The 25,680-nt window shown below is 36.9% G+C and overlaps 1 protein-coding gene across 14 annotated transcripts in view; it reads left to right on the plus strand.

Annotated features, from left to right (window-relative positions):
- The window catches only part of LOC103889957 (putative uncharacterized protein encoded by LINC00269), a 377,157-nt gene that overhangs the window by 181,871 nt on the left and 169,606 nt on the right, over nucleotides 1-25,680 (plus strand). Inside the window, exon 4 of one of the 14 annotated variants that reach the window (XR_010136008.1) lies at nucleotides 5,603-5,639. The exons of the other annotated variants lie outside the window; for them this stretch is intronic. The gene's annotated coding sequence lies outside the window, so the exon portion shown is untranslated. Of the gene's footprint in view, nucleotides 1-5,602; nucleotides 5,640-25,680 lie in introns of those variants that run through there. 14 annotated transcript variants of the gene reach the window in all.

The following is a 25,680-nucleotide window of genomic DNA, read 5'->3' on the forward strand; positions in this document are numbered from 1 at the left end:
TATTTAGTCTGTCAAAACCCATTTTTCATCTAAAATGAGGCTTACCATATTTAACTAGATGTTACAATAATTCAAACATGAAAAGTGTTGCATTTAGCATACTATGTGATGCTTTTTATTTATTTAAGAGAAAAGGAAAAATGACTGTCTTGCTTAGAATATACCTTTCTTTGGGATCTCCTAAATATCAGGTAAAAGAAAAATAGCCCCTACAGATTGGTTTCTGAAAATTTTCATTGACATTGAACCCACTTTCCTTGAGACTCAGATGTTAGTACCATGCCTGGCACTTTGAATCAACGTAACCCGTAACTCTGCAAAGATAGACCAATTAAGACATATGGCAGGCAAGGGAGACACCTGTTGATGGCAGGTCAAAGCCTGTTCACTTGTTAAATGGTGTGGTGGTTAAAAATGTGTAAACTAAGGACAGACTATTTAAATTTGTGTTTAGGTATACCTACTGCTAGCTGTACAACTGCAGATAAGTTTACCTCACTCTCAATATCCCAGTTTCTACATATGTAAAATGGTGTTAGTAACAGAACCTATCTCTTATGGTTGTTGCACATATTAGAAAAAAATAGTAGATATTAAGTTGGTAGAACATTATTACTTACTATTTAACTCTGACTACACAGAATTTAATGTTACAGCAAAGCCTAGGCTGTTCTAGACCTACCAGATAATTTATTTCAGTTTTAACTTTGTGGGGAAAAAGAATGACAGAAAAAAATTTTCTGCAGCCTTTATATTTTGTATTATGTGAAGATAATTTTTGCATGCTCGCTCCTTTGTTGTATTTTCATTAGAGAACAGGAGAAACTTGCCTTTCAATGTCCGAATTGAAAAAGAAAAATTATATAATTCAACATCATAATTGTCAACTATTTTGTTTTTATTTATTTGTTTTTGCTAACAAAAGAAACAGATAATCTCATGGGGAGAGTGTGGCTACAGTGTCCACTGAGTTGACTATGAATGCATGTGTTTTTGTCTACTCCATGTTAGATGGGAGGTGAGGCTGCTTTCAGTGCTTCCCAGTATTCTCAACAGTTTGAGCCAAGACATCTCCTGAGAGAAGGCTGAGAAACTATGTGTGTAACATCTAATTATTGCTTAATAATATCTTGAGTAGAAAATGAAGAACAGTCTCTGCCTGAAAACTGTCCCTGGAATTTCCATTATCTTTTATTCCCTGCTTTACAAAAAAGCTATTTGCCCATCTGGAGCCTGGCAAAGAGAAGGGAGTCTTCTCTTACTTTTGGATAAAAAATGCCACATGAAACAACATCCCAGTGGCTTTATACAACCAATATTCTGACTATATTTATATTTTTACCTATACTTATTGGTATAGGCATAGGCTCTAAAGAGAATATCCAAGTTTTAGGCTTATTTTTTCCTTCTTGCATGCATTGCATTAAATATACACTTTATTGAAGTATGTTTAATTTTCATGTAATTGAATACACCTTTCTTAAATGTTAAATTGAGTTTTGACAAATATTTACAATCTTATAACCACCACCATAATCATATATATGACATCTCTATCAGCTTTCCCAAAACTATCTCATGTACTTTTGTAATTAATAGTAGCTACCCTCTTTCCCCAACCAGCCACTGATCTGCTTTCTCTCTTAAAGAGTGTTTTCTTTCCAAAATTTCATGTAAATGATATTTCTTTTGTAATCTTTTTGTCTGGCTTACTTCACTTGGTATACTAATTTTAAAACACATCCATGTCATTGCATGTATCAGTGGTTTGCATACTCTTTCATTTTATTTGCTTATTTGCTGCATATATTCCATCGTGTGTATGTCCTATAATTTGTTTATCCATTTACCTATTGATGGACTTGGGGGTTGTTTCTAGTATGGGGCTATTATGAGTAAAGCTGACATGAACATTTATATAGAAACTCTTTTGCTATTGCATATTTTTTTCTCATTGGCATTTTCATACATTCTATATTTGTATGAAATACTTCATAGAAATATGGGAGGAGAGAGATATATATGATGTAGTTATGGCTGTCTTGCTTTTGCTATTTTATTTTCTTCTGTTTCTAAAGATGGGGTGATGTTATTCTTTAGGTATCTGGCATGTGACATCATGTAATTTGTTTGGTAGTTACTGTGTTCTCAGTTTCCCAGGACACATGGGAGTGGCTAAGTATTTTTAATGATTGTTTCCACTTTTTATTTTATATTTCTCTTTCTCCTCTGTGAGATGGTGAGTAATGCTGTGCCTGAGAGGGGAGGGGAGGGGAGTGCTATGTGGATTCAGTATTTCCTTGAAGATCAGATTTTAATATTTTTTTTGGTGGAAGATTTTCTCCTCTTCCTCTGTTCCATCTTCAGACTTTGTTCCCTTGACAAGTTCTTACTCACTGATCCCCTGGTGTTTCCTTTGCCATTAGCCTCAGCACTGAAGCTGCTGGGAGAAGAGCCAAAAAGCAACAGCTATAACAGAGACAAACATTTTCAACCTTCCCTGCTTTTACCTTAGCCCATGAAATACTTGTGCTCAGCCTCCACATGAGAAATGGTTTGATTCCAAGAATCATGTTCAATGGGTTCTTTTTGCCCTTCATATTATGGTGAAATTCCAACCTTTTCTCAAATTTGGACTTTTCCTTTATTTAGTTCCTTTGAGCTTTTACAATCACTTGAATTCTTTTTTTTAAGCTTCTATCACAAATATTACGCTGAAATGCCTTTATACTCAATATTTAAGTCTCAAATACAGTGATGTTCTTGGAAACTATGCAAACCTTCAATAATACAAACTCTGAGAATAAAGACAAGTAGATATGGCAGCATTCAGACCTTCAGCTGTGCTTGTGAAAGATTCAAAGCAGAAGTGTCTCCCAGCAAGGTAGTAATTACTGAGCTCAACAGCTTATGTTAGGTTATTAAATTAAGGCCAAATAAGATACCTAACCAAACTGCCTCTTAAAAAGAGTGAGTCATAGCCTAATTGATGTGAGAGTCAAATAAATACCATAGAACTCCAGAAGGAAGAAATTCCTTTTAATTTAAGTTCTGTTTTAATGGAATTCACTGAACCTCTTCAAAATTTTCCATAAATGGTTCAATAAAAAGCACAAAGTCTTGAAAGAGTTTAAATCATTTTTCAAAAAGGGATGGTGAAACTCTTTTCCCTGTCCTCCCACCACATGAGAGGAGGAATGTAGTGCTGTAAATTCCCCTGTAATTTTAACTATGAGGACCTGGATCTGGAGGAGAATGTCTAGCTAAAGAGTTCAAGCTGGCATAAAGCTGAACAATGCATACAAGGAGTTGAGTTTCCAAGAGTTCTCATCAGGGGACAGTTGATTGGATGGGGTTTTACTCTGACACATTAAACAAATCAGTCCCAGAGTAAAGGTTTGTTCAGTCAGCCCTTGATTTTGTTGTCCTTATGTCAGAGTTTTTGGTTGGTGGTTTCTTTTTAAAAATTCACTCTCCAGGTTTTATTTATCTTACAGATTTTCCTTGTAGATTGCTTACTATTGTACATAGGTAATTTAGAAGAGTTTCTACCTAAATTTCAGACAATCCTGACTACTTCTGTAACTACAACTGGATCTGGTTCAGTTATGTGTAGAGAGGGTTAGCAGAGGTCTTGTAGCGAGGTGGCATGAGTAGAATATTTGGCGTCAGAGAGCAGAATTTGAATTTCTTCTCTGCCACGTACCAGAGGCATATTTTTAATTAAATTATTGGCACTTTCATCTTCTGCTTTCTTCTCTTGAATAAGAGGATAAAACTACTTTACTTAAAAGAATATTGTTTAATTACAAGAAATGATGTATGCAGAATAAGGTACATAGGAGATGGTGACTCACACCTGTAATCCCAGCTGCTCTGGAGGCTGAAGCAGGAGGATCACTTCAGCCCAGGAATCTGAGATCAGCCTGGGCAACATAGCAAGAATCTATATGAAGAAAAAACAAAGTTTACTTCTGCCGCTATATTTTTAGAGGACTATTTCTAGCCTTCTCCTCCTTGAAAATTGTTGATTTCAGATTGAATGTGCTCATAGTAGGTATCTGCTAGAAGCAAATTCTTCTTGCAAAAAGTCAATATATGCAATACACAATCCTCAGTTAAAACTACAAGACATGTAGAGTAATGAAACAGTAAAAGAAAAGATAGGAAAATAATAACATAATAGAAAAAGACCCACTTGGCCTCCAATTAATATAGCAATCAGACATAACACTTAAAATAGCTATGCTTAAAGTATTCAAGAAGATGAAAGAACACACTGAGGATTCTGGGAGAGGCCTAGTAACTCTAAAAATTCCAAGAGAAGTTATAAAATTGGAAAACCTAATATCTGAAATTTAGAACTCAATGTATGGGATTAAAAGCAGATTAGATACAGCTGAACTTTTTTTTAAATGTAGCAATTGGAAGTTAGACTAGAGTAAAATATCTAGAATGAAACCCAGATAAGCAAAAAAATGGGAAAATGGAAGAGGGGGACTGAGATGTAGAGGATATGGTAAGACAGTCTCACATGCATGTAACTGGAATCCTAGAAAAAGAGGCAGAATAAGGCAAAAGCAACATTTGAAGAAGTAATGCCTGAGAATGTTCTAAATTAATGACAGACACAAATCCTTAGTTTCAAGCTGGATACATTATATTCCCAGGCATTGACTGGTTCCCTGAATGGCCATCAAGGGATAAGGTAACAGTTACCCAATTTTGGAGAGTTAGCTCTGTTCTTTCTTCCATGGAATATTCCTAGGTGTGGTTCCTTCTTGCACCCCTTATTAAGAAGTTATGTATGCCGGAAAGTAAACTCAGCTACTGAGCAGCTACCATGTTTCTTGGCAGCTTGATGTAATAGTCAGCATGGTAACACATTTTATGACATTCCTTGCATATTTTCTTGTCTCATTTCCCGTTTTCCATACCTGTACTACCCTGGGTTTGCACTTCTCAAATAAAGTAATGCTACATTCATCTGTGCCACAGTGTCTGCTTCTTGAGGATTCAAACAGAGAAACACTATGTAAGGAGTAAAAATGGCAAGAAAGCTACATCTAGGTACATCATAATATAACTTCAAGAAACCAGGAAAAAGAAAACAGATTACTGTCAAAAGACTTTCACTCAGAACACACTCCTTACCAGAACCTATGGAAGCCAAAATATAATGCAGCATCTTTACATTGCTGAAAAAAATTAATGACATCTTAGACGTTTATACATATACAAAATGTTTTTATGGATAAAGGTGAAATATATATATTTCAGTCAAACAAGAGTAAGAGAATTTATCAATGCCATATAAAAAAGGAAACATTAAAGAACTAAAGGAAGTATTAAAGCTTATATTTCTGGTAGGAGAAATATGATCCCAGATCGAAGTTTAAAAATGATAGAAGAAATAAAGAACAAAAGTTTGTTCAATATGAGGACAAATCTAAATGACAACTGTCTGTATAAAACACTATCTAAATGTTGACGATATGAAATGATAATGTCTTGGTGATTTAAAATATATATAAAATTAAGGCAGATTGTTGGGAGGTGGGTAAATGGCAACAAAGTGTTTTATTAACTTTTCCTTGTTTAGGAACAGGGCGAAAATACCAGCTACCATCATATTCTAGTAAGTAGCAGATTATAATCTCTTTGTTCACTACTAAAATACAGTAAAGAAAGCCTTTTCTTGGTGAGGGGGAGGGGAAAGGAGAGTGAAAAAGATCAATCTAGATGAAGGGAAGAAAGGAGAGGAAAATGTTACATTACAAAAGCTGGTGGGGAAAAATGGAAGTCATGGTAAATTATAGTAGATTTAGTGTGTATTATATTAGTAATTATATTACAGGTAAATGGGCCCAATTCTATAATTAAAATATAGAGATTAGTTGGGTAAAATGAAAGCAACCCTGTATGTGCTGTTTGTAAGAAATGCCTCAAAAATAAAAGAATACTTAAATTACAAGCAAAATTATTTAAAAAATTAATACCACGAAATGTTAACCAAGCAAAAACTGGTATTATTGTCTGATGATGATCAGACTATACAGACTAAAGCATTTCCAGAGATAAAGAATGTCATGATAAATGGTGATAAAAGGAACTCACTAAGAAAATGTAACTACTATACATTTAAAAAATGTAGCCTCAAATATATGAAAAAGTTGACAGAATAAAAGGAAAAATAGCTTAACATATAATCATAGAGATGTATTTTTAGACACTGCTCTCAATAATGAACAAATCAAGCAGTTAAAAAATAGATTGCTTAACCCATGGATCAAAGAAAGATTCCAAACGGAAATTATGAATATTTTGAATCAAGTGACAGTGAAAGAACATATCTAAATATTATGAGATTGCAGATAAGGAATGTTTAAAGAGAAATTTAAGCATGAAATGGATATATTTAAAAAGTAAAGACTGAAAATCAACAAGCTAATTATGTATTGCTGAAAGTTAGAAAATAAGGGAATAGGCTGGGCGTGGTGGCTCATGCCTGTAATCACAGCAGTTTGGGAGGCCGAGGCGGGTGGATCATGAGGTCAGGAGTTTGAGACCAGCCTAGCCAAGGTGGTGAAACCTCATCTCTACTAAAAAATACAAAAATTAGCCAGGTGCGGTGGTGGGCACCTGTAATCCCAGCTGCTCCGGAGGCTGAGGCAGGAGAATTGCTTAAACCCGGGAGACAGAGTCTGCAATGAGCCCTTGATCACGCCACTACACTCTATCCTGGGTGACAGAGCAAGACTCCATCTAAAAAAAAAAATAAAGAAAATAAGGAAATAAGGAAATGTGAAGGAAGACAATAATAAAGGGCAGAAATTAGTTTAGAAGCAAACATTAGAGAAAATTTACAAAGATAAATTTTATTTTATTTTATTTTTTATTTTATTATTATTATACTTTAAGTTTTAGGGTATATGTGCACAATGTGCAGGTTAGTTACACATGTATACATGTGCCATGCTGGTGTGCTGCACCAATTAACTCGTCATTTAGCATTAGGTATATCTCCTAATGCTATCCCTCCCTGCTCCCCCCACCCCACAGCAGTCCCCAGGGTGTGATGTTTCCCTTCCTGTGTCCATGTGTTCTCATTGTTCAATTCCCACCTATGAGTGAGAATATGCGGTGTTTGGTTTTTTGTTCTTCCGATAGTTTACTGAGAATGATGATTTCCAATTTGATCCATGTCCCTAACAAAGGACGTGAACTCATTATTTTTTATGGCTGCATAGTATTCCACGGTGTATATGTGCCACATTTTCTTTTTTTTTTATTATTATTTTTTTCTTCTTCTTCTTCTTCTTATTATTATTATACTTTAGGCTCTATGGTACATGTGCGCAACGTGCAGGTAAGTTACATATGTATACATGTGCCATGCTGGTGCGCTGCACCCACCAACTTGTCATCTAGCATTAGGTATATCTCCCAATGCTATCCCTCCCACCTCCCCCCACCCCACAACAGTCCCCGAAGTGTGATGTTCCCCTTCCTGTGTCCATGTGTTCTCATTGTTCAATTCCCACCTATGAGTGAGAATATGCGGTGTTTGGTTTTTTGTTCTTGCGATAGTTTACTGAGAATGATGATTTCCAATTTCATCCATGTCCCTACAAAGGACGTGAACTCATCATTTTTTATGGCTGCATAGTATTCCATGGTGTATATGTGCCACATTTTCTTAATCCAGTCTATCATTGTTGGACATTTGGGTTGGTTCCAAGTCTTTGCTATTGTGAATAATGCCGCAATAAACATACGTGTGCATGTGTCTTTATAGCAGCATGATTTATAGTCCTTTGGGTATATACCCAGTAATGGGATGGCTGGGTCAAATGGAATTTCTAGTTCTAGATCCCTGAGGAATCGCCACACTGACTTCCACAATGGTTGAACTAGTTTACAGTCCCACCAACAGTGTAAAAGTGTTCCTATTTCTCCACATCCTCTCTAGTACCTGTTGTTTCCTGACTTTTTAATGATTGCCATTCTAACTGGTGTGAGATGGTATCTCATTGTGTTTTTGATTTGCATTTCTCTGATGGCCAGTGATGGTGAGCATTTTTTCATGTGTTTTTTGGCTGCATAAATGTCTTCTTTTGAGAAGTGTCTGTTCATGTCCTTCGCCCACTTTTTGATGGGGTTGTTTGTTTTTTTCTTGTAAATTTGTTGGAGTTCATTGTAGATTCTGGATATTAGCCCTTTGTCAGATGAGTAGGTTGCGAAAATTTTCTCCCATTTTGTAGGTTGCCTATTCACTCTGATGGTAGTTTCCTTTGCTGTGCAGAAGCTCTTTAGTTTAATTAGATCTCATTTGTCAATTTTGGCTTTTGTTGCCATTGCTTTTGGTGTTTTAGACATGAAGTCCTTGCCCGTGCCTATGTCCTGAATGGTACTGCCTAGGTTTTCTTCTAGGGTTTTTATGGTTTTAGGTCTAACATTTAAGTCTTTAATCCATCTTGAATTGATTTTTGTGTAAGGTGTAAGGAAGGGATCCAGTTTCAGCTTTCTACATATGGCTAGCCAGTTTTCCCAGCACCATTTATTAAATAGGGAATCCTTTCCCCATTTCTTGTTTTTGTCAGGTTTGTCAAAGATCAGATGGTTGTAGATATGTGGCATTATTTCTGACGGCTCTGTTCTGTTCCATTGATCTATATCTCTGTTTTGGTACCAGTACCATGCTGTTTTGATTACTGTAGCCTTGTAGTATAGTTTGAAGTCAGGTAGTGTGATGCCTCCAGCTTTGTTCTTTTGGCTTAGGATTGACTTGGCGATGCGGGCTCTTTTTTGGTTCCATATGAACTTTAAAGTAGTTTTTTCCAATTCTGTGAAGAAAGTCATTGGTAGCTTGATGGGGATGGCATTGAATCTCTAAATTACCTTGGGAAGGATGGCCATTTTCATGATATTGATTCTTCCCACCCATGAGCATGGAATGTTCTTCCATTTGTTTGTATCCTCTTTTATTTCCTTGAGCAGTGGTTTGTAGTTCTCCTTGAAGAGGTCCTTCACATCCCTTGTAAATTGGATTCCTAGGTATTTTATTCTCTTTGAAGCAATTGTGAATGGGAGTTCACTCATGATTTGGCTCTCTGTTTGTCTGTTATTGATGTATAAGAATGCTTGTGATTTTTGTACATTGATTTTGTATCCTGAGACTTTGCTGAAGTTGCTTATCAGCTTAAGGAGATTTTGGGCTGAGACAATGGGGTTTTCTAGATATACAATCATGTCATCTGCAAACAGGGACAATTTGACTTCCTCTTTTCCTAATTGAATACCCTTGATTTCCTTCTCTTGCCTAATTGCCCTGGCCAGAACTTCCAGCACTATGTTGAATAGAAGTGGTGAGAGAGGGCATCCCTGTCTTGTGCCAGTTTTCAAAGGGAATGCTTCCAGTTTTTGCCCATTCAGTATGATATTGGCTGTGGGTTTGTCATAAATAGCTCTTATTATTTTGAGATACGTCCCATCAATACCTAATTTATTGAGAGTTTTTAGCATGAAGCGTTGTTGAATTTTGTCAAAGGCCTTTTCTGCATCTATTGAGATAATCATGTGGTTTTTGTCTTTGGTTCTGTTTATATGCTGGATTACATTTATTGATTTGCATATATTGAACCAGCCTTGCATCCCAGGGATGAAGCCCACTTGATCATGGTGGATAAGCTTTTTGATGTGCTGCTGGATTCTGTTTGCCAGTATTTTATTGAGGATTTTTGCATCAATGTTCATCAAGGATATTGGTCTAAAATTCTCTTTTTTGGTTGTGTCTCTGCCAGGCTTTGGTATCAGGATGATGCTGGCCTCATAAAATGAGTTAGGGAGGATTCCCTTTTTTTCTATTGATTGGAATAGTTTCAGAAGGAATGGTACCAGCTGCTCCTTGTACCTCTGGTAGAATTCGGCTGTGAACCCATCTGGTCCTGGACTTTTTTTGGTTGGTAAGCTATTGATTATTGCCACAATTTCAGCTCCTGTTATTGGTCTATTCAGAGATTCAACTTCTTCCTGGTTTAGTCTTGGGAGGGTGTATGTGTTGAGGAATTTATCCATTTCTTCTAGATTTTCTAGTTTATTTGCGTAGAGGTGTTTGTAATATTCTCTGATGGTAGTTTGTATTTCTGTGGGATCGGTGGTGATATCCCCTTTATCATTTTTTATTGCATCTATTTGATTCTTCTCTCTTTTTTTCTTTGTTAATCTTGCTAGCAGTCTGTCAATTTTGTTGATCCTTTCAAAAAACCAGCTCCTGGATTCATTGATTTTTTGAACGGTTTTTTGTGTCTCTATTTCCTTCAGTTCCGCTCTGATTTTAGTTATTTCTTGCCTTCTGCTAGCTTTTGAATGTGTTTGCTCTTGCTTTTCTAGTTCTTTTAATTGTGATGTTAGGGTGTCAATTTTGGATCTTTCCTGCTTTCTCTTGTGGGCATTTAGTGCTATAAATTTCCCTCTACACACTGCTTTGAATGCATCCTAGAGATTCTGATATGTTGTGTCTTGGTTCTCGTTGGTTTCAAAGAACATCTTTATTTCTGCCTTCATTTTGTTATGTACGCAGTAGTCATTCAAGAGCAGGGTGTTCAGTTTCCACGTAGTTGAGCGGTTTTGAGTGAGATACTTAATCCTGAGTTCTAGCTTGATTGCACTGTGATCTGAGAGATAGTTTGTTATAATTTCTGTTCTTTTACATTTATTGAGGAGAGCTTTACTTCCAAGTATGTGGTCAATTTTGGAATAGGTGTGGTGTGGTGCTGAAAAAAATGTATATTCTGTTGATTTGGGGTGGAGAGTTCTGTAGATGTCTATTAGGTCCACTTGGTGCAGAGCTGAGTTCAATTCCTGGGTATCCGTGTTAACTTTCTGTCTCGTTGATCTGTCTAATGTTGACAGTGGGGTGTTAAAGTCTCCCATTATTATTGTGTGGGAGTCTAAGTCTCTTTGTAGGTCACTCAGGACTTGCTTTATGAATCTGGGTGCTCCTGTATTGGGTGCATATATATTTAGGATAGTTAGCTCTTCTTGTTGAAATGATCCCTTTACCATTATGTAATGGCCTTCTTTGTCTCTTTTGATCTTTGTTGGTTTAAAGTCTGTTTTATCAGAGACTAGGATTGCAACCCCTGCCTTTTTTTGTTTTCCATTTTCTTGGTAGATCTTCCTCCATCCTTTTATTTTGAGCCTATGTGTGTCTCTGCACGTGAGATGGGTTTCCTGAATACAGCACACTGATGGGTCTTGACTCTTTATCCAATTTGCCAGTCTGTGTCTTTTAATTGGAGCATTTAGTCCATTTACATTTAAAGTTAATATTGTTATGTGTTAATTTGATCCTGTCATTATGATGTTAGCTGGTTATTTTGCTCATTAGTTGGTGCAGTTTCTTCCTAGCCTTGATGGTCTTTATAATTTGGCATGTTTTTTCAGTGGCTGTTACCGGTTGTTCCTTTCTATGTTTAGTGCTTCCTTCAGGAGCTCTTTTAGGGCAGGCCTGGTGGTGACAAAATCTCTCAGCATTTGCTTGTCTGTAAAGGATTTTATTTCTCCTTCACTTATGAAGCTTAGTGTGGCTGGATATGAAATTCTGGGTTGAAAATTCTTTTCTTTAAGTATGTTGAATATTGGCTCCCACTCTCTTCTGGCTTGTAGAGTTTCTGCCGAGAGATCCTCTGTTAGTGTGATGGGCTTCCCTTTGTGGGTAACCCGACCTTTCTCTGTGGCTGCCCTTAACATTTTTTCCTTCATTTCAACTTTAGTGAATCTGACAATTATGTGTCTTGGAGTTGCTCTTCTCGAGGAGTATGTTTGTGACATTCTCTGTATTTCCTGAATCTGAATGTTGGCCTGCCTTGCTAGATTGGGGAAGTTCTCCTGGATAATATCTTGCAGAGTGTTTTCCAACTTGGTTCCATTCTCCCCGTCACTTTCAGGTACACCAATCAGATGTAGATTTGGTCTTTTCACATAGTCCCATATTTCTTGGAGGCTTTGTTCATTTCTTTTTATTCTTTTTTCTCTCAACTTCCCTTCTCGCTTCACTTCATTCATTTCATCTTCCATCACTGATACCCTTTCTTCTAGTTGATCGCATCGGCTCCTGAGGCTTCTGCATTCTTCACGTAGTTCTCGAGCCTTGTCTTTCAGCTCCATCGGCTCCTTTAAGCACTTCTCTGTATTGGTTATTCTAGTTATACATTCATCTAAATTTTTTTGAAAGTTTTTAACTTCTTTGCCTTTGGTTTGAATTTCCTCCTGTAGCTCAGAGTAGTTTGATCGTCTGAAGCCTTCTTCTCTCCACTCATCAAAGTCATTCTCTATCCAGCTTTGTTCCGTTGCTGGTGAGGAGCTGCGTTCCTTTGGAGGAGGTGAGGCGCTCTGCTTTTTAGAGTTTCCAGTTTTTCCGCTCTGTTTTTTCCCCATCTTTGTGGTTTTATCTACCTTTGGTCTTTGATGATGGTGACGTACAGATGGGTTTTTGGTGTGGATGTCTTTCTGTTTGTTAGTTTTCCTTCTAACAGAGAGGACCCTCAGCTGCAGGTCTGTTGGAGTTTGCTAGAGGTCCACTCCAGACCCTGTTTGCCTGGGTATCAGCAGCGGTGTCTGCAGAACAGTGGATTTTCGTGAACCGCGAATGCTGCTGTCTGATCGTTCCTCTGGAAGTTTTGTCTCAGAGGAGTACCTGACCGTGTGAGGTGTCAGTCTGCCCCTACTAGGGGGTGCCTCCCAGTTAGGCTGCTCAGGGGTCAGGGGTCAGGGACCCACTTGAAGAGGCAGTCTGCCTGTTCTCAGATCTCCAGCTGCGTGCTGGGAGAACCACTGCTCTCTTCATAGCTGTCAGACAGTGACATTTAAGTCTGCAGAGGTTATTGCTGTCTTTTTGTTTGTCTGTGCCCTGCCCCCAGAGGTGGAGCCTACAAAGGCAGGCAGGCCTCCTTGAGCTGTGGTGGGCTGCACCCAGTTCTAGCTTCCTGGCTGCTTCGTTTACCTAAGCAAGCCTGGGCAATGGCGGGCGCCCCTTCCCCAGCCTTGCTGCCACCTTGCAGTTTGATCTCAGACTGCTGTGCTAGCAATCAGCGAGACTCTGTGGGCCTAGGACCCTCCGAGCCAGGTGTGGGATATAATCTCCTGGTGTGCCGTTTTTTAAGCCCGTCGGAAAAGCGCAGCATTAGGGTGGGAGTGACCCGATTTTTCAGGTGCCGTCTGTCACCCCTTTCTTTGACTAGGAAAGGGAACTCCCTGATCTCTTGCGCTTCCCGAGTGAGGCAATGCCTCGCCCTGCTTCGGCTTGCGCATGGTGCACTGCACCCACTGTCCTGCGCCCACTGTCTGGCACTCCCTAGTGAGATGAACGCGGTACCTCAGATGGAAATGCAGAAATCACCCGTCTTCTGCGCCGCTCACGCTGGGAGCTGTAGACAGGAGCTGTTCCTATTCGGCCATCTTGGCTGCCCTAAAGATAAATTTTATAATATATGCTATACATAAAAATAAAACTTTGTCATTGAAAAGATTAATAAAATTGATAATAGTGATCATAATCATGTTTAGAAAACAATTAGGAAAAGGGACAAAATTTCTAGAAAAAAATTAAACACAAATTACTAATATTAGAAATGAAAACTGAACATTACTATATACTCTATATATACTAAAAATAAGAAACTGTCAAGAATAACTAGATTTGAATCGATATCAAATATAGAGGTGATGTATATATTCCTAGAAAATCATAATTTACCAAAAGTGACAGGAAAGAAAGAGAAAATATGTGTAAATCCTGTAACTATTAAGTACCTTGAATCTTTAATTAAAAACTGAAACCTTTTTCCACATATAAAATGCTAGGCTAAGAGGATTTCACCACTTAATTTTATTAAAAATTTAAAACAAGATATAAAAAGGCTTGCACAAACATGTCTAAGAATAATGAAAAAGAAACATTTCACAACCTGTTTTATGAAGATATCTTTGACACTAAAATCTGGCAATAATAAAAGGAAGAAAAATTACAGCACAATCTCACTTCTGAATGTAGATGAAAAACATCCTAAACAAAACATTAGTAAACAATATCTAGCAACTATGAAAACAGATAATCCAACAAGTTGAGTTCTTTACCTTTTGAAAAGTAGCCAATATAAACTACCACATTAACAGAGTAGAGCAGAAAAATAATGTTACCATAAAATGTGCAAAAGATTTCTGATAAATCATTCATTCATGATAAAAAAAAGGTTTGGCAAATTGAGGTCAGAAGAACTCATCTTTAATCTGATAAATAGGGTCTGAATAAAACCTATTGTAAATATAATACTAAATGAAATAGTTATAAAGCTTTTCCTCTGTTATCAGAAATTAGGCAAAGATGGCCACTATCATCCTTACAATTCAACCATATATAGGAGATCTTATGCAATAAATAAATTTACAAAAATAGGAAAATATATAAGGTTGGGAAAATTAAAAATAAAGCTACCATTATTCTCAGATGACATGATTTTCATACAAAAGTAATCTTAAAATTACAAACAAGTTATTAGAATTAATAAGTGAGTTTAGCTACTTGCTGAATATTTGTTAAATATAAAAATTTAATCACATTTCTTTTTTGGGATAAATCAATAAATTTTATTTTTTAAATTTTTTGACTTTTCATTTTTTTAAAACTTTTAGGTTCAGGGGTACATGTGCAGGTTTTTTACAGAGGTAAACTCGTGTCATGGTGGTTTGTTGTACAGATTATTTCATCACCCAGGTACGAAGCCTCATACCCAATAGTTATTTTTTCTGATCTTCTCCCTTCTCCCACCCTCCACCATCAAGTAGACCCCAGTGTCTGTTGCTACCCTCTGTGTGTCCATGTGTTCTCACCATTTAGCCCCGACTTATAAGCGAGAACATGTGGTATTTGGTTTTCTGTTCTTGCATTAGTTTGCTGAGGATAATGGCCTCCAGCTCCATCCATGTTCTCACAAAGGACACAATCTCATTATTTTTTATAGCTGCACAGTATTCCATGGTGTATATGTACCGCATTTTCCTTATCCAATTTGCCATTGACCGGCATATAGATTGATTCCATGTCTTTGCTATTTTGAATAGTGCTGCAGTGAATATACATGTGCATTTGTCTTTATGGTAGAATAATTTATATTCCTTTGCATATGTACCCAATAATGGGATTGTTGGGATGAATGGTAGTTCTCTTTTTAGCTCTTTGAGGAATAATCACAGTGCTTTCCACAATGGTTGAACTAATTTTTAGTCCCATCAATAGTGTATAAGTGTTCCTTTTCTCCATAACCTTGTCAGCATTTAATTTTTTGACATTTTAATAATAGCCATTCTGACTAGTATGAGATGGCATCTCATTGTGGTTTTGATTTGTATTTCTCTAATGATCAGAGATATTGAGCTTTTTTTCATATGTTTGTTGGCTGCATGTATGTCATCGATGGAAAAGTGTCTGTTCGTGGTCTTTGCCCACTTTTTAATGGGGTTGTTTGTTTTTCTCTTGTAGATTTGTTTAAGTTCCTTATACATGCTAGATAGTAAACCTTTGTCAGATGCATAGTTTGCAAAAATTTTCTCCCATTCTATAGGTTAATTGTTTACTCTGTTGATAGTTTCTTTTGCTGTGCAGAAGCTCTTTAGTTTAAGTAGATCCGATTTGTCAATTTTTGCCTTTGTTGTGATTGCTTTTGTAATCTTTGTCATGAACTGTTTGCCAGTTCCTATGTTCAGAATGGTGTTGCTTATGTTGTATTTTTTCCACAATGAAATTTAAAATACAGTTTATCTAGAAATAAATTGAGTTAATGATATGCAAGAGTGCTTCAAAGACAACTATAAAGCATTATTCATAGAAATTAGAGAAGACCTAAATAAGTAAATTGATGTGTCATTGTAAAGACTTGGTATTGTAAAGATGTCATTTCTTCTCAAAATGATCTATAGTATCTATGTATTCCCATAAAATACTTCAACAATTTTTATATGTTTATATGTATGTTGTATGTCACTCAACATGCTAATTCTAAAACATAATTAGAAACATACTGAACGAAAATTAGCTGACATATAGTGAAAAACAAGACAGAAGGACTTTCTCCTGAAGATATTAAGAATTAGTATACAATTTCAGGCCAATGTGGTATTTTTTCAAGTATTGATAAATAGGCTAGTAGAATAAAATAGAGAGCTCAGAAACAGACTGAAACACAAATGGACACTTAATTCATTACAAATTTGCTAGTGTAGAGCAGTACAGAGTTTCTTTTCTATAAACGGTTTTGAGTAAATTGAATATCAATATAGAAAATATAAATTTGATCTTTACCATATACCATAAATGAACATTAATTTCAGAAAGATAGTAAACTTAATTGTGAAAAACAAATTAAGCTTCCAGAAGATAATAGGAAAAAGTGCTTTATTCTCTTCAGTAGAGAAAGATAACCACAAAGGAAAAGATTTATTAATTTATCTCCATGAAAATTATTTATTTATCAAAAAATACAGGAAAAAGTAAGTTCTGAAAGGAGAAAAGATGTTTCCCACGAGTATATCTGATAAGCAGCTTTTGTGTCCTGAATATATATAGAATTTGCTTACAAATTGGTAAGCAAAATATAGATAACAGTGAAAAAATTGGAGCGACTTGAACAGACATTTCACAAAAGATGTACAAATGGCCAGCAAGGTTGGGAAATGGCCAATATGCCTGGAAAACCTTATTAGTCTTAAGAAAAATGTGAATTAATACCAAATGATGTACCACTGCCTATGTATTAGAGTAGATAAAAATTGAGATATCAACAATACCAAGTGTTGGCAAACGTGTAGAGTTCCTGGAACTGGTTGTGAGTGGGAGTGAATATTAGTACACCCACCTACAAAACTGCTGTTTGATATTATCTACTAAGAATAGATAATACATATATACCATGAACCATAAACTTTATTGTCAGATTATTATACAAAAGAAACACCAAGAGTTGGATACATAGGGTTTATAATAATATTACTTTAAAATCCCCCAAACTAGAAATAACTCAAGTATCAATCAACAGTGTCCTGGATCAATAAACTATTAGTTTATTTATTTATGGAATATTGACACAGAGAAATGTTATACAGCAATAAAAATTAAAAACTATAGCTACATACTGTAGCATGCATATATTTCATGAACACAATATTGAGCGAAAAATGTCAGTTATAGAGGAACATCTACTATATGATTCTATTTACGTAACACTCAAAAACAGGCAAAACTAAATTATAATGTTAGAATTCAGTATAGTGATTACTTTTGTAGAGGAGGAAGAAAGAATAATGATTAGAGGTAGGGGCCATGTAGGAAAGTTCCTGTGGTGCCTATAAGCTCCTACAGCACTAGCACCCAGCACCCAGCATTCAGCACCCAGCTGTTTCTTTGACCACGGTGGTGGCTACATTCATGTCTACTTTATGAAAATTTATTGAATGATACATTTAATTTTGTGGCATTTCCTGTAAATGTTTTATAATCCACAATAAAAAATGTGAAATACAACATTGAAAATACTTTTAGGTGTCTTTCAAAATATACTAAGGGACAGGTTTTGTTTCTTGTAGTTTCCACGTTTTATTTCTTTTTGCTTATAATTTTAATACTTGATTTAGTAAAGTATTACTCAGGGTTGTTAGATAACCTAATTCAGAAGCCTACTAGACATCTTGGGAGCAGCTGAGAAGAAGTCCTTGGATACTGAAATTAAGACACCGAGAATGGGAAACTTCTGTCCCCAGCCCACTGAGGGTTCTGGCGCTCAGGTGGGCGTAAGCTGGTGGGAGAGATGCTTCCTCAGCACCTGCAGTGGTGGACAGCAAAGGCAGCACCAAACAGGCATCTTTGTTAGGACTACTGACCCATGACTTGTACAGACTTTTTCTAATTCTCTCAACATTTCTTCAGGTTAGTGTTACCACCATTTCATGGGTGAAGAAAGTACAATTCAGAGAAGTTAAGTGATTTCCTCAGTGTTTTATAATACAAGGTGGGATCTAAGCAGGTTACAGAAAAGGCAAAATGGAAATGTACACTTAATTGGGCCAGAAAGCGATATTAATTTGGTCTTCAGTTCACTATGCCCTGTTGCCTAAATGCACAATGTTTTAGAAACAAAATATGTATGTGTGTGTATGTGTGTATATATATATATATATATATTTTAATCTCTAGAAGTTCAATTTGTGTCTGTTTTTGAAAAATACCTTCCATGTCCTATAATCTCAAACTTTATTTTGCCTTTTTCTTCCTTTTACAATTTAAACAGATTTAATACACTGAACAAGTCAAAAAAAGAAATAATCATAATATAAAAGTGAACAAAGAACATTCTAGGAATACACATAAATGATGCATGTACAAATTCTTGATAAAATATACATAAAACATGCAACTAATCTCAAAATTTGAATAAAAAATAAATATTGAATAAAAAATATTTTGCCTATCAGTTCACTAAAAATAAAAGCAATTGACAAGACTGCTTTTGGTGAGGGTTGGGGCAATGGCATTGTTGTGTACTCTGTTGACAGGAACATAAATTGGTCAAATGTGTCAAATATATCTTTAATATTTATATCCTTGGAGTCAGTGATCCCACTCCCATATGTCCACTCTAAAGAGATAATTGCATTAGAAGATGAATATTCATTCATTCATTTAGCTGATAATCTAGAGAAAAAGATAGGATGTGCTGCTCCTACAGGGTGATTAGGAAAGGCTTCTCTGATAAAAAGACATTTGAGCAGAGACTTGAAGGACATAGGGAAACAGGGCATAGATTTACCAGTCATAGATGATTCCAAGCTGAGGGAACAGGAGGTGCAACGTTGGGGGTGTGTTGGTATGTCTAAGGACCAGCGAGGAGGCCAGTGACAATGGAGCAGACAGAGGAAGGAATAAAGTGGTGGAAGCTGAAGTAGGTGGGGTTGGGTGGAACCCATGCTCTGAGATTGAGCAGGGCTTTTTCAGCCATTGTAAAGCCAGTGAGGCTTTATTGTCCATGAAATAAACAGTGTTGGAGGGCTTTGAGTGGAGCAGTGATGAGTTATGACTTGAATTCGTAAAGACTTTTTCTGGCTGCTGGATGGTAAACAGGCTGGAAATAAGCGAAAGTGTAAGCAGAAAGACCACTCTGGAAATAATGACAGTAATCCATATGAGATATATGGGGGAGGGGACAGTGGAGGTGGTTGAAAATGGTTGAATTCTCGATACTCTTTGAAAGTAGAAGCATCAAGATTTCCTGGTGGAGCAGATGTGAGTTGTAAAAGAAAAAAACTCAAGGATAACTGAGACTCGTGGCTGAGAAGAAGTATGACATGTATTGACATGGGAAAGCCTATAGGAAGAAAAGTTGGGCAAAGCTAGGTCAGAAGAATCAAGTGCTTTCAACTTGTGAAGTTTGGAATATCTGTTAGACATTTAATTACAGAATTCAGGAATTTAGAAAGATATCTAGGCTGGAGATGGAGATGTACATTTGGGAGCTGTGTGGATGGTGTTTAGTCCTGAGACCAGATAAGATCACCTAAGGAATGAATATGGATAGGGAAGAAAAAAGACCTGAGAACTAAACCATGGAATATTCCAAAATTTAAAGGCCAGGAAGATGAAGAGAAACAAGCAAAAAGGTCAGAAGAGCAGTAGCTAAGAAAATAGGAGAAAACCTGAGTGAGTGGTGTCCTAGAAGGCAAGTGAAGAATTTAAGAAATAAAGGAATGAACTAATGTGTCAACTGCTGCCCATGGGTCAAAGAGGATGAAGATGGAGGACAGACCAAGGGCATGACAACACGGAGGTCATGATGGCCTTGAGAACTGTGTGTGGAGGAATGTGGATGTAAACTGATTGGAGTGGGTTTGAGAGAAGCAGGAGGAGAGAAAGCAAGGATGACAAGTATAAAGAACTCTTTCAAGCATCTTAGCTGTCTAGAGGGAAAAAATCCTTTGCCTCCTTGAACATATAGAATACAATTATAATAAATGAATGTTTTAACATCCTGTAATTACTAATTCAATCATCCATGTCACTTCTTGGTCAATTTCAATTGATTGATTTTTCTCTTTATTATGTGTAGTATTTGCCTGCTTCGTTGCATGCATGGTAATTTTTAATGGGATGTAATACATTGTAAATTTTTCCTTTTGAGGAACTAGAAATTTCTGTATTCCTGTAAGTGTTCTTGAACTTTGCTCTGGGGCACAGATAAGATAAGTTGTTAGTTATTTGATCCTTTTGAAGCTTGCCTTTAAGGTTTGTGATGCAGGACCAAAGTAGTCTTTAATCTAGCTTTGCTTAGACTACTGCTGAGGCAAATCCCTGAATTATGAGATTTTCTGATTCTCACTAACTGGTGGGGAATACAACTGGAATACAAACAATTCCTGTTTCTGTGTGAGCTTTAAAGATTTTTTTCCTTTTCTCCTATTGAGTGGTTCTTTCCCTGGCCATGGATAATTTCCTTACATAAATACACTGATCAACACTTAGTTCAAGGCCCAGGGGATAACCTCTCCAGGTATGGGGATATTTCTCTCTGTGTAGCTCTTTTCTCTTCTTTTCTCTTCTCTTCTCTTCTCTTTTCTCTTCTCTTCTTTATTCCTTCCTTTTCCCCTCCCCTTCCCTCCTCTTCTCTTCTCTTCCCTCCTCTTCTCTTCCCTTGTCTTTCCTTCTCTTTCTTTGATGGAGTCTCACCCTGTGTCCCAGGCGATCTTGGCTCACTGTAACCTCCATCTCCTGGGTTCAAACAATTCACCTGTCTCAGCCTCCCAAGTAGCTGGGACTACAGATACCCACCATCACACCCGTTTTTTTTTGTTTTGTTTTGTTTTGTTTTTGTATTTTTAGTAGAGTCGGGGCTTCACCATATTGGTCAGGCTGGTAAAACTCCTGACCTCAGGTGATCTGCCCAACTCAGCCTCCCAAAGTGCTGGGATTACAGGTGTGGACCTCCACGCCTGGTCAGCTTTTTCTTCTTCAGTACCTTGCCTTGTAAATCACAGTGCCTCGGTCTCTTTGGACTCCCATGTCATCTCAACTTATGGAGACTATTTGGGACTCCCCTACCTGCACTGCAGCCTGGAAACTTCAGGCTGTAAGAGGGTAATCATAGGGCTGACTTCTTATGTCTCCCTTCTCTTGAGAATGATTATTTTGTGCTGTCTGGGAAAAACATTGTTTCATATATTTTGCTGTTTCTTTTGTTGCTTGCTTTGTGTTGTTTAGGGCTGGCACATAAATCTGGTTCCTTTTATCTGTTTTGGCTGGAAGCAGATGCCAAAGGTTTTTCTTTTTATTGTACCTTTTTCTGTTTTCTACAAGTGAAATAAATCTAACATATGTCTCTGTGTTGCACTAACTTGGTCATCCATCTACTTATTAACTAGTGGCAAGTATTCTAAGTGAAGTCATAGTTCTTTGCAAGAATGAAAAAGTCTTCATGCACTTGACCTGTAACACAGACTTTTCTGTATTAAAAGCAGATAGTCCCATTCGTTTCTCTTCCTCAACTACTCCAGAACATTCACCTATTACTCTCCGGCAAATACATGAAACTTCAGCTTCATTTGATCCTTAGTGAAGGAGATGATCCATTTAAACCATTATATAGGTCCAGACTGTAGCCATAAAACAAGCATAACTTACAAAATGTTTTAGAAAGAAAGCCAATATTTACTCAACACTTAACATCTGTTAGGGACTGCACCAGGAGCTCTCCCATACATTGTCAGTTGACATTTCATGACAACCTTATTAGATGGGTGGCATTATCTCTATTTTATTTTCATTGATATTCATGTCAAATCCTGCAATAGAGGATAAATGCTTCATATATGACAGTTATTATAATGCTTGCTACTGAATTGACAGTAAACAAAGTTATAGTTATGCCTTTACGTGCTTTGATTTTCTACATCAGAAAAGTGAGCGTCATGATACGAAAACTACCTCAAGGACAATCTGAGGTGAGAAACCATAAGGAAAAAAATAGTGTGCATTCATGCTACAACTATTTGGATCCCATTTACACTATTCCCTGCTGCTGTTTTTCAAGGAAGCTAGTTCGAGAAAAGAGTTAATCCCTCCTTTAAGAGAGTTTATTCTCTCTTAACATTGTTTTTTCCTTTCTGCTGCAGAAACAGGCCTATTCATCATCATTTTAAATCAAGGTTATGCAAGACCAGGGAGTTCCAACTTGCAAACTGAAGTCTGGCAAACCCAGTACAATTTCTAGGATAGCTCTAAGCACAGCACACTTGCCTGTACCTTCACCTGAATGCATACTTTGCCTAGTCCACCCATTTAAACTTTGTAGGGATGACAACCAGGACTTGGATGCCTTCAAATCCAAAACAGGGCTTTTTGCTTATGGAATTCCCTACGTGCATACTTATGGGCATTACCACATAGGTGCAGGTGGCCCTTGTGTGAGACTGAAAAGTGAGCTGATATTTCCTTCCTTGTTTCTCTTTGCTCTGGCTTCAGCATGCTTCCCACCTTCACCTGCAATGTGCAGTGCTTCTCTCTGCTAATTGTCTGCCACAGGTCTTAGTTCAGCTAGGTTATAATGTGTAGAAATGGATTCACTATGGAGGAAAATCTAATTCCTGTGGGTATGTTACCTACTTAATAGATTACCTTTACTAGGTGACATATTGAAATGAATTAAAGGGAACATTTCTTAAGGAGGCCAAGAGGCAGGTTAAAATCTTTCTCACATCCCACTTTACCAAAGTAGGTGCCATCTCTACTATTTCCACATGGAAGGCCAGTCTTGGTTTTATTGGCAGTTTTTAAAATGTGCTCTGATATCTCACATTTCCTTTCTGAATAATATTTTAAAATTAGCACTTATTGTGGGCTTATTATGTGCTTGGCACTGAGTAAGTAGTTTTACAAGCTCTTATATCTCATTAAGCCACAAAGACAACTTTGTGAAGTAAATACTTTAATCCTCACTTTATATAGATAAGAAAACTGACACTCAAAGAGGTTAAGTGGCTGTCAACGTCCTCCTTATAAGTCATAGAACCATGATTCCAACCCTCATCTAGTTCTTTCCACTACATAGAGTTTGGGAGCAAAAGTAATTAATATGAAGATTCACAGGCTGTGTGCATTAATCTGGCCACTTATGCTCAGCAGGTCTATTACAAGATCATTATATTTATAAAGTACAGGATTATACACACAGTTTGCAGTCAGATACATACAGAGATCAAACTACTTAGTTTGTAGTACTTTGATCTTAGCAAAGGAAAGACTTTCACTGAATCCACAGAGCAGAATGTGAGGCATACATACTCCTTGGAGGTAAATATGGAGAGAGGTGATGTTAGTAAACTTTTAAAAACTAGATATGAAGGGAGAGTATTGGTGATAGAATTCAAGCTTTATTACAATGAAGGAGTGGTTTAGTGTAAGTAAAAATATTACAACAGGATGACTTCATGGCTGTTCATAAATGCATTCAGTTTCCTTCTTGAGCATGTGCTATTTTTACTGCATGAAGAAATCTTGGTGTTATTTTAGCCTTCTCATGTTCCACTTGCCTTTCCATATCCTTATTTTGAGGACTGATGTTTGCTAGAGATAAAGTTGTAGGTATTTGCATGGTTTTGCTTGCTTAATCTGTATAGCAGTGTATAGCTCAAGGAAATTCCTTCTGTATACTCATAAGCAAAATGTTTTAGGAAAATGTTAGATTTCCTGAGAAGGCTGTGTTCCATTTTTCTTAAGTAGAGGTAAAATGGTAGAAAGGACTGCACACATATTCTCTGTCTTTATAGTGCTCCAAAATTTAAAATGTAATGTTATAAAATAATTCAAATAGATCAGAGGCATATCTCAGAAAGTATATTAAACCATCATATCATCCCTCCCTCTTTCTCTGTCAACTTCTCTTCCTTTCCCAGAGGTGATCTTTGTTAACAATATGGGGTAAAACATTCTAGCCATTATTTTTCCCAGCAACTCACAAACCACACATACACACCCACAAAACCCACACACAAACACCAGACCCAACACATATCATTTAATCAGACCTTGCTATTCATAATAAGGCTTCAACACAGCATTGATTTATTCATATATCTTACTGTTAAAGTTATTAACGATCTCTCTCTCTCATAAAAAAATTCTTAAGGAGTTCTGTGGATCAAAATTCCTAAGAGATTGCCAGGTAGTTCAGGCCTGGATTATTTGATCCATTTGCTTTGATGACTCAGCAGATGGAGTTAACAGGTTATAGTAATTTATCCAATTGTGGTGGTGTTTTTTCTTTATATTCTCGGTTTTAGTGATTTTCAAACTTTCTTGTTGCCAGTACTGCCATGATTGTTGATTCGAGGAAACTGGGATTAGAGTTCTACATATCATAGCTTTATTGTGTGTGTTTCTATATAGAGAGAGATCTAAAAGGTAAATCTGTCTTATGGGTATTTTCCAGCATTTTGGACCACTCATAGAAAATGTCTGGGATGAAATGGTTACCTGCTCAGGCTCTGTTGTCAGGGTCAACCTCACTACTCACCAGCTACGGGACTCAATCCTTTCATTTGGTTATGCACCAAAATCCTAGCATCATCTTTGACTTATCTCTTTTACTCATTACCCCATATCCAATACATCTAGAAATTGTTTGGCTCTACTTTTCATATAAAAACCTACAATTTGACCACTTCTTACCACCACCACTGTTGCCACTGTAATCTGAAGCATTGCATGCAGTTGCCTGCATATCTACCATCACTTGCTAACTAGCCTCCCTGCCCCTCCCTAAGCTTCCCTGCTCTCTATTCTCATCCTAGCCCTACAGTGATTCTTAGACTTGCTACTCCATGGACTAGAAGCATAAGCTTTACCTGGGAGCTCATTAGAAAGGCAGAATCCCAGACTCTACTCCAGACCTGAATAAGAATCTGCCTCTCAACAAGATCTCCAGGTACCACAAAACGACATGTGGTGAAAGATCATTAAGAAAACCAAAAAGAAAAAAAAAAACCATTCTGAATCATCATGAACCAAAACTTTTATAAAATGCTATAAAAAAATGAGTTACCCAAAAATAAAATTTAAAAAACACAGGAAATGGATATAAAAAATATGCATGCCCCAATTTTGTGTTATTTGATTCAACAGACCTAAAACTACTCTGTCATACTGCTATAGAAGTTTCCAAATGCTTACCCCCAATGTCAGGACTAAGCTTTTCATAGAGCAGTTTATAGACAGCTCCCTGCCCAAGGGCCACTCTCTCTTTTTTCTGCTTTCGCTAGTCTGCCCTCCTGGATGTTCCCAGACCTCACAGGTTATGTTTGTCTCTCCCCAGGCTTTTGCTCTGCTGGTTCCCTCTGCCTGGAGCTCTCTTCTATAATTAGCTGCTTGACTAATTCCATCACCTATTCAAGTCTTTACTCAATGGTCACCGATTCATGGCCTGTGTTTTCGATGACCTTGTCAGTTTCGAGGAATACTGCTTAGATATTTTGTTAAATGTATTCTGACTGGGAATTATCTGCTGTTTTTCTCATGATTGTACTGAGGTTATAGGTTTTGGAGAGGAAGACCACAGAGATGAAATGCCAATTTCTTTACATCAT

Source organism: Pongo abelii, chromosome 11 (genome assembly GCF_028885655.2).
Source record: "Pongo abelii isolate AG06213 chromosome 11, NHGRI_mPonAbe1-v2.0_pri, whole genome shotgun sequence".
Taxonomy (NCBI): Eukaryota; Metazoa; Chordata; class Mammalia; order Primates; family Hominidae; genus Pongo; species Pongo abelii.